This window comes from Cupressus sempervirens, chromosome 10 (assembly GCF_028749045.1).
Source record: "Cupressus sempervirens isolate cs-2001-9-10 chromosome 10, ASM2874904v1, whole genome shotgun sequence".
Taxonomy (NCBI): domain Eukaryota; kingdom Viridiplantae; phylum Streptophyta; class Pinopsida; order Cupressales; family Cupressaceae; genus Cupressus; species Cupressus sempervirens.
This window is the reverse complement of record NC_143127.1, coordinates 339,892,026-339,904,361: the sequence shown is the minus strand read 5'-3', so window position 1 is coordinate 339,904,361 and position 12,336 is coordinate 339,892,026.

The following is a 12,336-nucleotide window of genomic DNA, read 5'->3' as shown; positions in this document are numbered from 1 at the left end:
TCATGTCAACCAAACTTCTTCTCCTTATGATCTTGTAACTAGATCACAAAACTCACATCCAATAATCTCTTAGATTGTTTACTCACATTTAGTAGACACTTTGGTCCTTTTCACACTTCGTATTCAATAAAATACTTGATACACTTTACAAACAAGGAAACATCTTTCCTTTATACCATATTTTCAAAATAACTCCTTGAGTTGGCCTTGAGGATTTCCCAATTAATTATAATAATATAATTAATTAATCATAATTACAATAGTATTTTTAGATCACTTATAATTACCATAGTCAACTCCTTCATCTTGTGAATGATATCCCTTTAAAAAAGTCTTACCTTATCCCTTGTGATTTTACCTTTCTCACTCAGCTTGTTTTTATGAAACCCACTTAGTTCCAATCACATTCTTATTCTTTGCTCTAGGAACTTATGTCCACATCTTATTTTTATTATTTTCTCAATCTCTTCATTCATTTCCTTGGCCTAATATTCATTCTCTAATAAACATAAAGCACATTTAGTGGGCAAAGTATAAAAATAACATTTTAATAGAGATAATGATGAGGCATATGCACCTATTGCAATGATGGAAACTATACATTATAACATAGAAATTGTGCCCCAACACAAGTGGAAGGTATTTCAAATGGATGTGAAGTCTTCCTTCCTCAATGATGTGTTGAAAGAAAAAGTGTATGTGGAATACTAGCTAGTTATGAAGTTTTGGGTAAAGAAGGTACAATGTATAGGCTAAAGAGAGCTCTTTAATAGGACGAAGAAATGGCCAAGAGTGTGGTACAATTGGATTAAATCATATTTTATGAGAAATGGTTTCAACAAAAGCAATGGTGAGCCTACCATTTACGTCAAGGCAACATGTCTTAAAATTTTAATTAATGTCTTGTATGTTGATGATTTGATGTTTACTAGGGATGATGATTGCCATATTTCTAATTTTAATAATTTTATGATGAGTGACTTTGAAATGGCAGATTTAGGAGTCTTCAGATACTTTCTAGGCATAGAAGTTAAACAAATGCATGATCATTTTTAATTTCTTGAGAGAAGTATGCATATTAGATTTTGGGAAGATTTAGAATGATGAACAACAAGGCAACCACAACACCAATAGTTATAGTCTTTAAATTAAGTAAGGAAGATTGTAGTAGAAATGTGAATCTAATTATTTTTAAGGGCTTGGTTAGGAGTTTAATGTATTTAATTATAACTAGGCATGATATAATGCATGTCAAAAGTTTGATTTCCAAGTTTATGGAAAATCCAAAGGACCACCATTACAAAGAGGCAAAAAGAGTCCCAAGGTAAATGAATAGCACCAAAGGATATGGTATTTCATATTTTGCAAAAAATGATTCTAGGTTGGTTGGTTATGCAGATAGTAATTGGGTAGAAAGTCTAGATGATAGAAAGAGCACTTTTGGTTATGTTTTTTATATGGGTTTCGGTATAATTTCTTGGGATTTTAAGAAGAAATTCATAGTTTCCCAATCTATAGCTAAGGATAAATATATTGGAGAAAATAGAAAAAAATGTTAATTTATTTGGTTGAGAAGGATCTTGGTTGATTTGAAGGAAGAACAAGTCAAAGAAATCACCATATTTTGTGATAATATTTCTTCAATTACTTTAACAAAAAAATTATGTGTTTCATGATAGATGTAAGCATATATAAATTGGATATCATTTTATTCATGATTAGGTTGAAAATTGTAAAATACATATGGAGTTTTGCTCATATGAACAATAACTATCAGATATTTTCACCAAGTCTTTAAGAATTGGAAGTTTTCAATAGCTTATGAAGAATTTTGTCATGCCTGACCACTACTTCTGTTCAACAACATTTTAAGACTTTACTATTTGGAGTTCATTTTAGTTGATATGTTGTCTTTCATTGCAGAACTTGGTTATATTTTGTGTCATTTGGAACTCGAGACTTATGATAAACGTATTTTCTGTTCAGAACTATTTGTTTAGTTTTGAAGGTTACTTAGGATGTTATGATTTGAAACTATAATTGCATGATGTTTGGGTATTGATCATGTTTGTTATGTTTCTAACTTGATGTAAACTGCATTCTGTGTTTTAATATATTGGAAATAAAGTTTTAAATTTGTATGTTTATGTGTTGTTTGTGTACGAAACTTGTTATTTTATTCACATATGTGTGACTGAGAAGGGATTTGATTATTGCATATCATCCTATGTTGGTTTTGATTATATGACGTATATTAATTTATTAATTATAACTTTAATTGGCTTTGCAAATATACTTGTGATGGAAAGGGGAATAAATACTTAAGTTGAGATTAGCAAAACATTTTCCATTTTTTTAATTTTTATTTTCTAAAAGGGTTAATTATCTATTATAACCTTGTTACCCTAAATGGGTCTCGAATGCTTTGAATAAGGTATTATGTTCATTGTTTAAAAGCCAAATATATATATGGTGGTGCCATTGTGACTGTCATTTTGTACTCAGCATAGTGAGTTGTCTCTGTTGAATTAAATGCAAGCTATGAGGAATAATTGCAGTTTGGCTTTGGTCAGCCCGTTTTGGATGAGAATGAGATTTTTTTTTGTTGAATTTGGCTGGAATCTTAGCTGCATTGCTCTATATGATATGCATCTGTAATGCTTTTTGCTAAGAATCAACATCATGGAGGTAATGGTTGATAGGGCATTCATGCTTATGAAGCCGAGCATTGTCGGGATTCACATTATCAATCATTATCAGTGTTTCCAATTTGGAAGTGTGGTTTTGTTTTGGTATTTGGGGCTTTGGCAGTGAGTTTTATTGTAGAGCTATGTATCCAGTATTTTGGGCTCCTACTGTGATGTGAGGTAGGGGACATTTTCTAACCTATTCCTTACTGTTAATTGGGTGTTAATTGTTTGAAGGAAATAGGAAATGTTGTAGTTTTTAAAATATCGATACCTAATTATGGGTGTATGTAGGATTGGCCAAATGGACTATTGAGTTCTATATATATCTATATTTGGATTGAGGGTACTATGTAAGTTCTTGCATTTTTGTTTGCATTCGGACTTAGATGTGGATTATATCGAGTTTTCTATATTCAGTTTTGTAAACCTAATGTGTTATTTTTGGTTTGTTTCATTTTCGTGTATGAAATAGGCTTCTATTACAAAATGGCATATGAGATAGGGCACAGATTCATTGTGAAACGTGTTTTAGTTTGAGTTTTGTTTTTATGTAAAATAGTTATATACATATTCGTGTTCAATCAAAGCCAAGGCAGATTGTAATGTTGATTGTTGGCATTAATATGTGGTTTCACAGAGTCGAACCCAGTAAGAAATACATGCTTGCGACTTTATAAACTTACATGGACTAAGGGTTTAGTATAATATCAAACCGTTTGCATGAAGTCGAGGCATAAATATAGATTAGAATGTTTTTCTGGTTTGAGGTGTAAAACCCGAGTTGACTTATGAAATATAAATACGGGTGTGATGTTAAAATCGATTCACAGTGGTTGTTTTTTTTTTTTTTTAAACTCGAGTATTAGAAGTTTTATTAGGTGTTTGAAATGTTGGAAACCGAAAACATAGACAACTATCAAACATCTAATGAAACCATGGGCAAACATTACGTCAAACAGTTAGTATGAAACTTATGAATGCTGAATTAAGCAATTATCAAGTTTGTGTTGTTGTGTTATTGTGTGATTGTGATGCTATCGAAAATTGACTGTTGTGGAAATATAGTGTTTATCGAATTCCTATCATCTGTATAAAGTATTTATATGATGATTGGAAACTTTATTGATTGCTGTTATGGTGACATTCTGTCAAACAGTTAACAGGTAGATTGAAATAATTAGAAATTTCATGCGACAGCATAATCTATTTTTTTTTATAAATATAGAAATTGTTTTAATAAGGAATTACCAATTTATATTTAGCTGTGATTAAGTTGTTGGATGGACATCATGTCTGTTGTGAATAGTAATTGAGGGCAGCATTATGTGAATAGTTAGTTTACATCTTATAGTATAGGGAGAGTTACATCTTAATTATTTTGGGTATTGGCATGATGAAGTTACAATGCCAATTTTATGAATCGCATTTTATATTGTTTTCAGATATTATGTTTTTATATGCTATTGTAGTTATAATTGGGTGGTGGCTTATTGTCAAACAGAGGTGTAACTTCAATAGACACTTGCTTTTTAATAACATTGTTAATGGTAATTTGTTAAGCATTGGATGTGCTTAGTTTCTATTATGTTTAATTTTGATTATGAAGTGTCTTAATAGCATTTATGGATCATTTTGAGATGAGATGTTTGAAATAGAATTCTTTTGTTATAACTATGTTTTTAGTTCATAATTGAAATAGAAAGTGGTTTCAAGTATTGGGGCAGATTATGATATATGTTTGATGATATGTCATTTAAAGCAAGAATATCATGTGCATTTTGATTTATTATCTTTGTCATTTCAAAGTTAAGAGTAAATGGTTAGGTCAGCAGGAAATTGAATGTATAGTAAGAAGATTCTATAAGTATCGTTGAGCTGAGACAACAGTTCAATTGTACTTACGTGATCTTGATATTATAGGTTTAGTTTATGTTGTTATAATTATCTATATTTACCTTTAAAATTGGTAGAATAAGATGTGTTACAGATGGATTAAAGGATGTAGTATCATGTTGTAAACTGATTTTATATCTATTGCATGTACATTCTTAGTATATCTATTTGATGTGTATATTAAGAATAGCTGTGATGAACATATATCAGGGTGGCTGAATTGGGTTTTTCGTATTCAGTTAATTAATTCAGTGATAACTTTAAAATGAATTGGGTGGGTTAATTACATATAAAAAGATAATTGGCCTTACCTATGAATTAAACCTATAAGGTTAAGTGCAGAGAACAAGGAAAATCTCTATTCTATCATTGACAGGTATAATAGAGAATAACGTTATGTGTTGACTATGAGCATACCAAACATGGATGCATAATCTTAGTGCCATAACAATGACAACTCAGTATATATATGATTCATTTACGGGTTATTCTTAGTGTGAGTTTAATTTTGCATTGTTATGTAAATGTTTACTTCTTGCATATTAATTTTGGAACTGCACTATGTTAAGTGAATTAGATATCTGCATTATGGTTATGTATGTGTTTATTCTAACATGTATGCAGGTGGATTATGCTTTTCAACTTAGTGTGTACTGAGCCCCCTTTGTGTTGTGTTGCATTTTTGTGTGTTTTACTGGTGCTTCAAGTTGATTAGCAAGTAGCTATGGATAACTGTTGAAGTTTCTTCTTGAATTAGTATTTAATTACTTGTAGGGTCCATATGTTGGACATTAGTAATTAAGAATGATGTTGTACTTCATTATTGTGCTGAACTCAATTTGTATTAGCATCATAATGGAAGCATATTTGGATGATATCTTTTTGTAATTTGAGGTTTTCAGATTGAGTGTGGCTCAATCATTGCACTTGTGCTTGTAATTAGTTGTATTAATAAAAATAAATTGTTACAATTATGTTATTTATTCTTTTTTTTCTTATTTCTTGGGTTTCTCTTAGTGTAGCATTACATTTTTTATTAGAGACAGGTTGAAATAACTAGGACTCTTGGGTTATAGGGTTTATCATGTCATCGTTGCGTTATTGATAGTTATTTGTTTGTAGGTTGCTATCATGCCTCCCGTCACTAGAGGAACTCGAGGATGTGGCATTCCTAAGGATAACCTTGTTGTCAGAGGCAAAGGCAGGGGCAGGCGCTATGGTAGAGTTCCTAGGCACCAGAATGATGCTGGGGTTGGTCAGTTTGATCAGAATGCTAGGATTGGAAACAACTAGGATAACTAGGCAAACCAAGCTTTGGTACTTCAGAGGATATTGGAACGTCTCAATAATATTGAGGCTAACAACCAGATTCTTGGTGGGGGAGCGAATGATAGGAGACCTCTTGTGCAAGGTATTAATCTACCTATAGAGGAAGATCCAGTGGCAAGAGCTTAGCTCAAGGATCTTTCCAAGATGAAAGGGTTGTTATTTTATGGTACAAAATAGGGTACAATAGTAGAAGCTTGGTTGATGAATATTGAGCGATGCTTTGTTTTACACCGTTACTTGAGTAATGGTAAACTAAGATGGATGTTTATGCATTTTAGGGGATTTGGTTCCTTGTGATGGGAGCAAGAGTTGGAGAAGTTTGGCATTGATATTTCTCTAGTTACTTGGGAGCTCTTTGTAGAGTGATTCAAGGTGAGGTTTATGTCTGAATATTGGCAATAGGCTTCTACAGAGGAGTTCTTTCAGATTATGTAGTCTGGCTCTACAGTGGAAGCTTATGAACATAGGTTCTTCGAGCTTAAGAATTTTTTTGGGTGGGCCGAAAATGATAAGGCCATGATACAACACTTTATCAGAGGACTTATGCCCAAGATTGGGGAGGAAGTGAGAACTTTCCGACCTTTGACTATGCAGCAAGCTTCAAAATGAGCAAAGCTAATTAAGATGAAGTTTGGCTATCATGGGACTTCATACAAAACTAGCACGAATCCACCTACTCTGAATGTTAGTAAGAATCAAAAGCCTCCACAGAGTAGTTTGAAATCAAGATTTTCAAGTGGGAAATTCAAGAAGAAGAAGTTTGATAAGGATTCCAAAGATTCAGAATGATCTAGACCATCTCAACCACCTTAGAGTGTGCAGATAGTTAGGTCATTATCAGTCTCAGTGCGCTAACTAGGATAAGCCAAAGGTTGGACCTAAGCCAGCTAGGTTGGAAGCGACAGTTGCTGATTTTGCCAAGAACCATCATATTTTTGCAACTTTGGATTAGAAGTAGGCCGAACATCAGAACATGATTATTGAAGCTCAGGGTAATACTCAAGGTATGAAAGTATCTATTTTATTTGACTCTGGAGCTACAGACTCATTTATTTCTTCTACTTTTAGTTGAAAATAGTGGAATTCTTATGGCTAGGGAAAGGAATAGATGGCAAGTGGAGTTAGCATCAGGATCTAAGGTGAACGTTGATATTGTTGCTCTTGTCTATAAGATTCGTATGAAATCTTTCTCTTCTTCAGCGAACCTTAGGGTTATACCTTTAGGATCATATGACATAATTTTGGGTATGGATTGGTTAGAACAGCATCAAGCCATTATGGATTGCAAGGATAAGACAATCAGTTATGTGGATGATTTTCGTTCAGCTAGGGTTATTGCTGGAATCAAGAGACCCATCTCTTTGCGGACAATTTCTGCCAAGCAATTGGCAAGATGTGCTCAGAGAGGCTGCAGTTTGTTTGCCATTTTAGTAAATGACTTAGAAGATTTTGTAGTTGGAGGTTCTTCTCTCAATCATCTAGTCTTGTAGAGTTTTTTGGATGTTTTTATTAAGGAGATTCTTGGAATACCTCCAAGAAGAGAGATTGATTTTCGAATTGATTTAGTGCCAGGAATGGAACCAATTTCCAAGACTCCATACAGGATGAAAACTCAAGAGCTGGTTGAACTTAAATTTTAGCTGGAGGAGCTTTTGGAAAAAGGTTTGATTCATCCTAGTGTATCACCTTGGGGAGCTCTTGTAATCTTTTTCAAGAAGAAAGATGACTACTTAAGACTTTGCATAGATTATGGACAGTTAAACAAGGTCACTATTAAGAATAGGTATCCTTTGCCTAGAATTGATGACTTGTTTGACCAAGTCAAGGGTGCTCGAGTCTTTTCGAAGATTGATCTGAAATCTAGGTATCATCAACTTAGAATTGAAGAAGCTGATATTTATAAGACAACTTTTCGCACCAAGTATGGGAACTACGAATTCATAGTAGTACCTTTTGGGTTAACAAATGCACCTTCTATCTTTATGAGCCTAATGAATGGTGTGTTTAGAACTTACCTAGACAAGTTCATAGTGGTATTTCTAGATGATATTTTGGTGTATTCTAACTCTGTTGAGGAGCATGAGTAGCATTTAGAGCAGGTTTTGGAAAGCCTTCATAGGAACAAACTGTATGCCAATCTTGAGAAGTGCGAATTCTTCAAATTGAAGATTTGTTACTTAGGACATATCATTTTCAGGGGATGGAATTTCTATAGATCGATCCAAAATTTGGGCTATTGTTGATTGGCCAACACCTACGAATGTGTCTGAGGTTCAAAGTTTTATGGACTTAGCAAGCTATTACCACAGATTTGTGTCAAACTCCTCCAGAATAGCGCATCCTATCACATCTCTTTAGAGAAAAGGGAAGAAATTTGTGTGGATAGATGAGTGCAAGGTAGCATTTTAGAAACTTAAGGAATGTTTGACCAGTGCACTAGTTCTGGCAGTTCCTAATTCTGCTAAGGAATTCATAGTTTGCACTAATGCATCTTTGGATGGCATAGGGGCAGTATTGATGCAAGGACATGTTATAACTTATGAGTCCAGAATGCTTAAGATTCATGAGGTGAATTACCCTACTCATGATCTTGAACTTGCTGCAATTATGCATGCTTTGACCAAGTGGCAGCATTTTCTTCTAGGTCAACGATTTGAGTTACATTCTGATCATCGAAGTCTTTAGTATCTTTTCACACAACCAGACCTCAACACTAGGCAATGAAGATGGATGGAGTGCCTATGTGAATATGACTTCGAGATTAGATATGTGCAAGGGAAGGAGAATGTGGTTGTTGATGCACTTAGCAGAAGGCGACATGAATTATCTTCTTTAATCCTAATAGTGGATCTTAAGGATAAGATTTTACAGAACCTTTTCGCAGATCATTGGTTCCAGGATGTTAAGGTTGTTATGGATAGTGGTAGCATCTTGGAAGGGTGTTTTGAGGGGTATTCAATAAATTCTAAAGGTTTTCTACTGTATAGAGGAAGTGTGTACGTTCTTGAGTTGGGTGATTTGAGAAATTTGGTTATGATTGAGCCCACAAAGCACCATATTTAGCTCATTTGGATGTCAAGAAAATGCATGCTGACCTTAAGAAGCATTACTATTGGCCTATAATGAAGAGAGACATAGAAAATTTTGTGGCACGATGCTTGGAATGTCAGCGAGTTAAGGCTGAACATCAGCACCCTACGAGATTATTACAGCCACATAGTATTCCAGAATAGAAATGGAACACCATTTCTATAGATTTTATTACTGGATTACCTATTACAGTTTGTAGGCATGACACTATTATGGTGGTAGTGGACCAATTTTCTAAGGTTTCTCACTTTATTCCTGTTAGATGATTCTATAATGCAACAACGGTTGCCAAGATTTATATGGAACAAGTAGTTAAGTTACACGAAATTCCTAAAAAGATTATTTTTGATAGGGATCCAGTGTTTACTTCTTCTCTTTGGAGATCCATGCAGAAAGAGTTAGGTGCTTAGTTGAATTTCAATTCAGCTTATCACCCAGAGACAGACGGACAAATTGAACGTGTCAACCAAATTCTAGAGGACATGCTTAGGATGTACGTAATGGATAGACAGAATAAATGGGAGGAGTATCTACATTTGGTAGAATTCACCTATAACAATGGATATCATAGTTCCATAGGTATGGCACCATTTCAAGTATTGTATGGTAGACCTTGTAGGACACCTCTCAGTTGGGATAATTTGGAGGACAAGACTCTTTTAGGACCTGATATGTTGCAAGATTTGGAGCAGCAAGTTAAGAGGATCAGAGAGCACCTTATTATTGCTCAAGATAGACAAAAGAAATATGCTGATAAACATAGAATTGACTGTCAATTCTTGGCTGGAGATAAAGTGTTTCTCCAAGCAAAGCCACATAAAATTTCAATCCATTATGGAAAGGGATCCAAGTTAGCACCACAATTTGTTGGTCCATTTGAAATTCTAGAACGGATAGGACCTATTGCCTAAAAACTTGCCTTGCCACCGAGTCTTTCACGCATTCATAATGTATTTCATGTTTTAGTTTTGCATAAGTATATACCTGATATTGCTCACGTGCTTGACTGGAAAAATTTGCAAATTTTGGATGGTCAAATCATGTTGGAACCAGTGTAGATCATGCAAAGCAGAACTATGAGTTTAAGAGGAAGAGAAATAAAGCAGGTAAAGGTCCTATGGGACCCCAATAATGAAACATCTGCTACCTAGGAGGACACTGAAATGATGAGAACAACTCATCCACACTTGTTTGTTGACTTCTAGGAGAAAGTTGAATCTTAGTGGGGGAGGGTGTCATGCCTGACCACTACTTCTGTTCAATAGCATTTTAAGACTTTACTATTTGGAGTTCATTTCAGTTGATATGTTGTCTTTCATTGCAGAACTTGGTTATATTTTGTGTCATTTAGAACTCGAGATTTATGATGAACGTATTTTCTATTCAGAACTATTTGTTTAGTTTTGAAGGTTACTTAGGATGTTATGATTTGAAACTATAATTGCATGATGTATGGGTATTCATCATGTTTTTTATGTTTCTAACTTGATGCAAACTGCATTTTGTGTTTTAATATATTGGAAAGAAAGTTTTAAATTTGTATGTTTATGTGTTGTATGTGTATGAAAATTCTTATTTTATTCACATATGTGTGACTGAGAAGGGATTTGATTATTGCATATCATCCTATGTTGGTTTTGATTATATGACGCATATTAATTTATTAATTATAAATTCAGTTGGTTTTGCAAATATACTTGTGATGGAAAGGGGACTAAATACTTAAGTTGAGATTGGCAAAACATTTTCCTTTTTTTTTTTTTTTCTTTTTCTAAAAGGGTTAATTATCTCTTATAACCTTGTTACCCTAAATGGATGTCAAATGCTTTGAGTAAGGTATTATGTTCATTGTTTAAAAGCCAAATATATATGGTAGTGGCATTGCAACTGTCACCTTGTACTCGGCATAGTGAGGTGTCTCTATTGAATTAAATGCAAGTTATGAGGAATAATTGCAGTTTGGCTTTGCTCGGCCAATTTTGGATGAGAATGAGATTTTTTTTTTGTTGAATTTGGCTAGAATCTTGGCCGCATTGCTCTGTATGATATGCATCTATGATGCTTGTTGCTAAGAATCAACATCATGGAGGTAATGGTTGATAGGGCATTCATGCTTATGAAGCTGAGCATTATCGAGATTCACATTATCAATCATTATCAGTGTTTCTAGTTTGGAAGTGTGGTTTTGTTTTGGTATTTGGGGCTTTGGCAGCGAGTTTTATTGCAGAGCTCTATATCGAGCATTTTGGGCTCCTACTATGATTTGAGGTAGGGGACATTTTCTAACCTATTCCTAACTATTAATTGGGTGTTAATTGTTTGAAGGAAATAGGAAATGTTATAGTTTTTAAAATATTGATACCCAAGTATGGGTGTATGCAGGATTGGGCAAATGGACTGTCGAGTTCTATATATATCTATATTTTGATTGAGGGTGCTATGTAAGTTCTTGCATTGTTGTTTACATTCGAACTTAGATGTGGATTATATCGAGTTTTCTATATTCAGTTTTGTAAACCTGATGTGTTATTTTTGGTTTGTTTCATTTTCGTGTATGAAATAGGCTTCTGTTACAAAATGACATATGAGATAGGGCATAGATTCATTGTGAAATGTGTTTTAGTTTGAGTTTGGTTTTTATGTAAAATAGTTATATACATATTCGTGTTCAATCAAACACAGGGTAGATTGTAATGTTGATTGTTGGCATTAATATGTGGCTTTACAGAGTTGAACCTAGTAAGAAATACGTGCTTGCGACTTTATAAACTTACATGGACTAAGGGTTTAGTATAATATCAAACCGTTTGCGTGAAGTCGAGGCATAAATATAGATTAGAATGTTTTTCTGGTTTGAGGTGTAAAACCCGAGTTGACTTATGAAATATAAATATGGGTGTGATGTTAAAATCAATTCACAGTGATTGTTTTTTTTTTTTTTAAACTCGGGTATTAGAAGTTTTATTAGGTGTTTGAAATGTTGGAAACTGAAAACATAGACAACTGTCAAACATATAAATTAAACCATGGGCAAACATTACGTCAAACAGTTAGTATGAAACTTATGAATGCTGAATTAAGCAATTATCAAGTTTGTGTTGTTGTGTTATTGTGTGATTGTGATGCTGTCAACAGTCGATTGTCATGGAAATTTAGTGTTGTTCGAATTCCTATCATCAGTATAAAGTATTTATATGATGATTGGAAACCTTATTGATTGTTGTTGTGAAACAGTTAAGAGGTAGATTGAAACAATTAGAAATTTCATGCGACAGCATAATTTTTTTTTATATATAAATATAGAAATTGTTTTAATAAGGAATTATGAATTTAT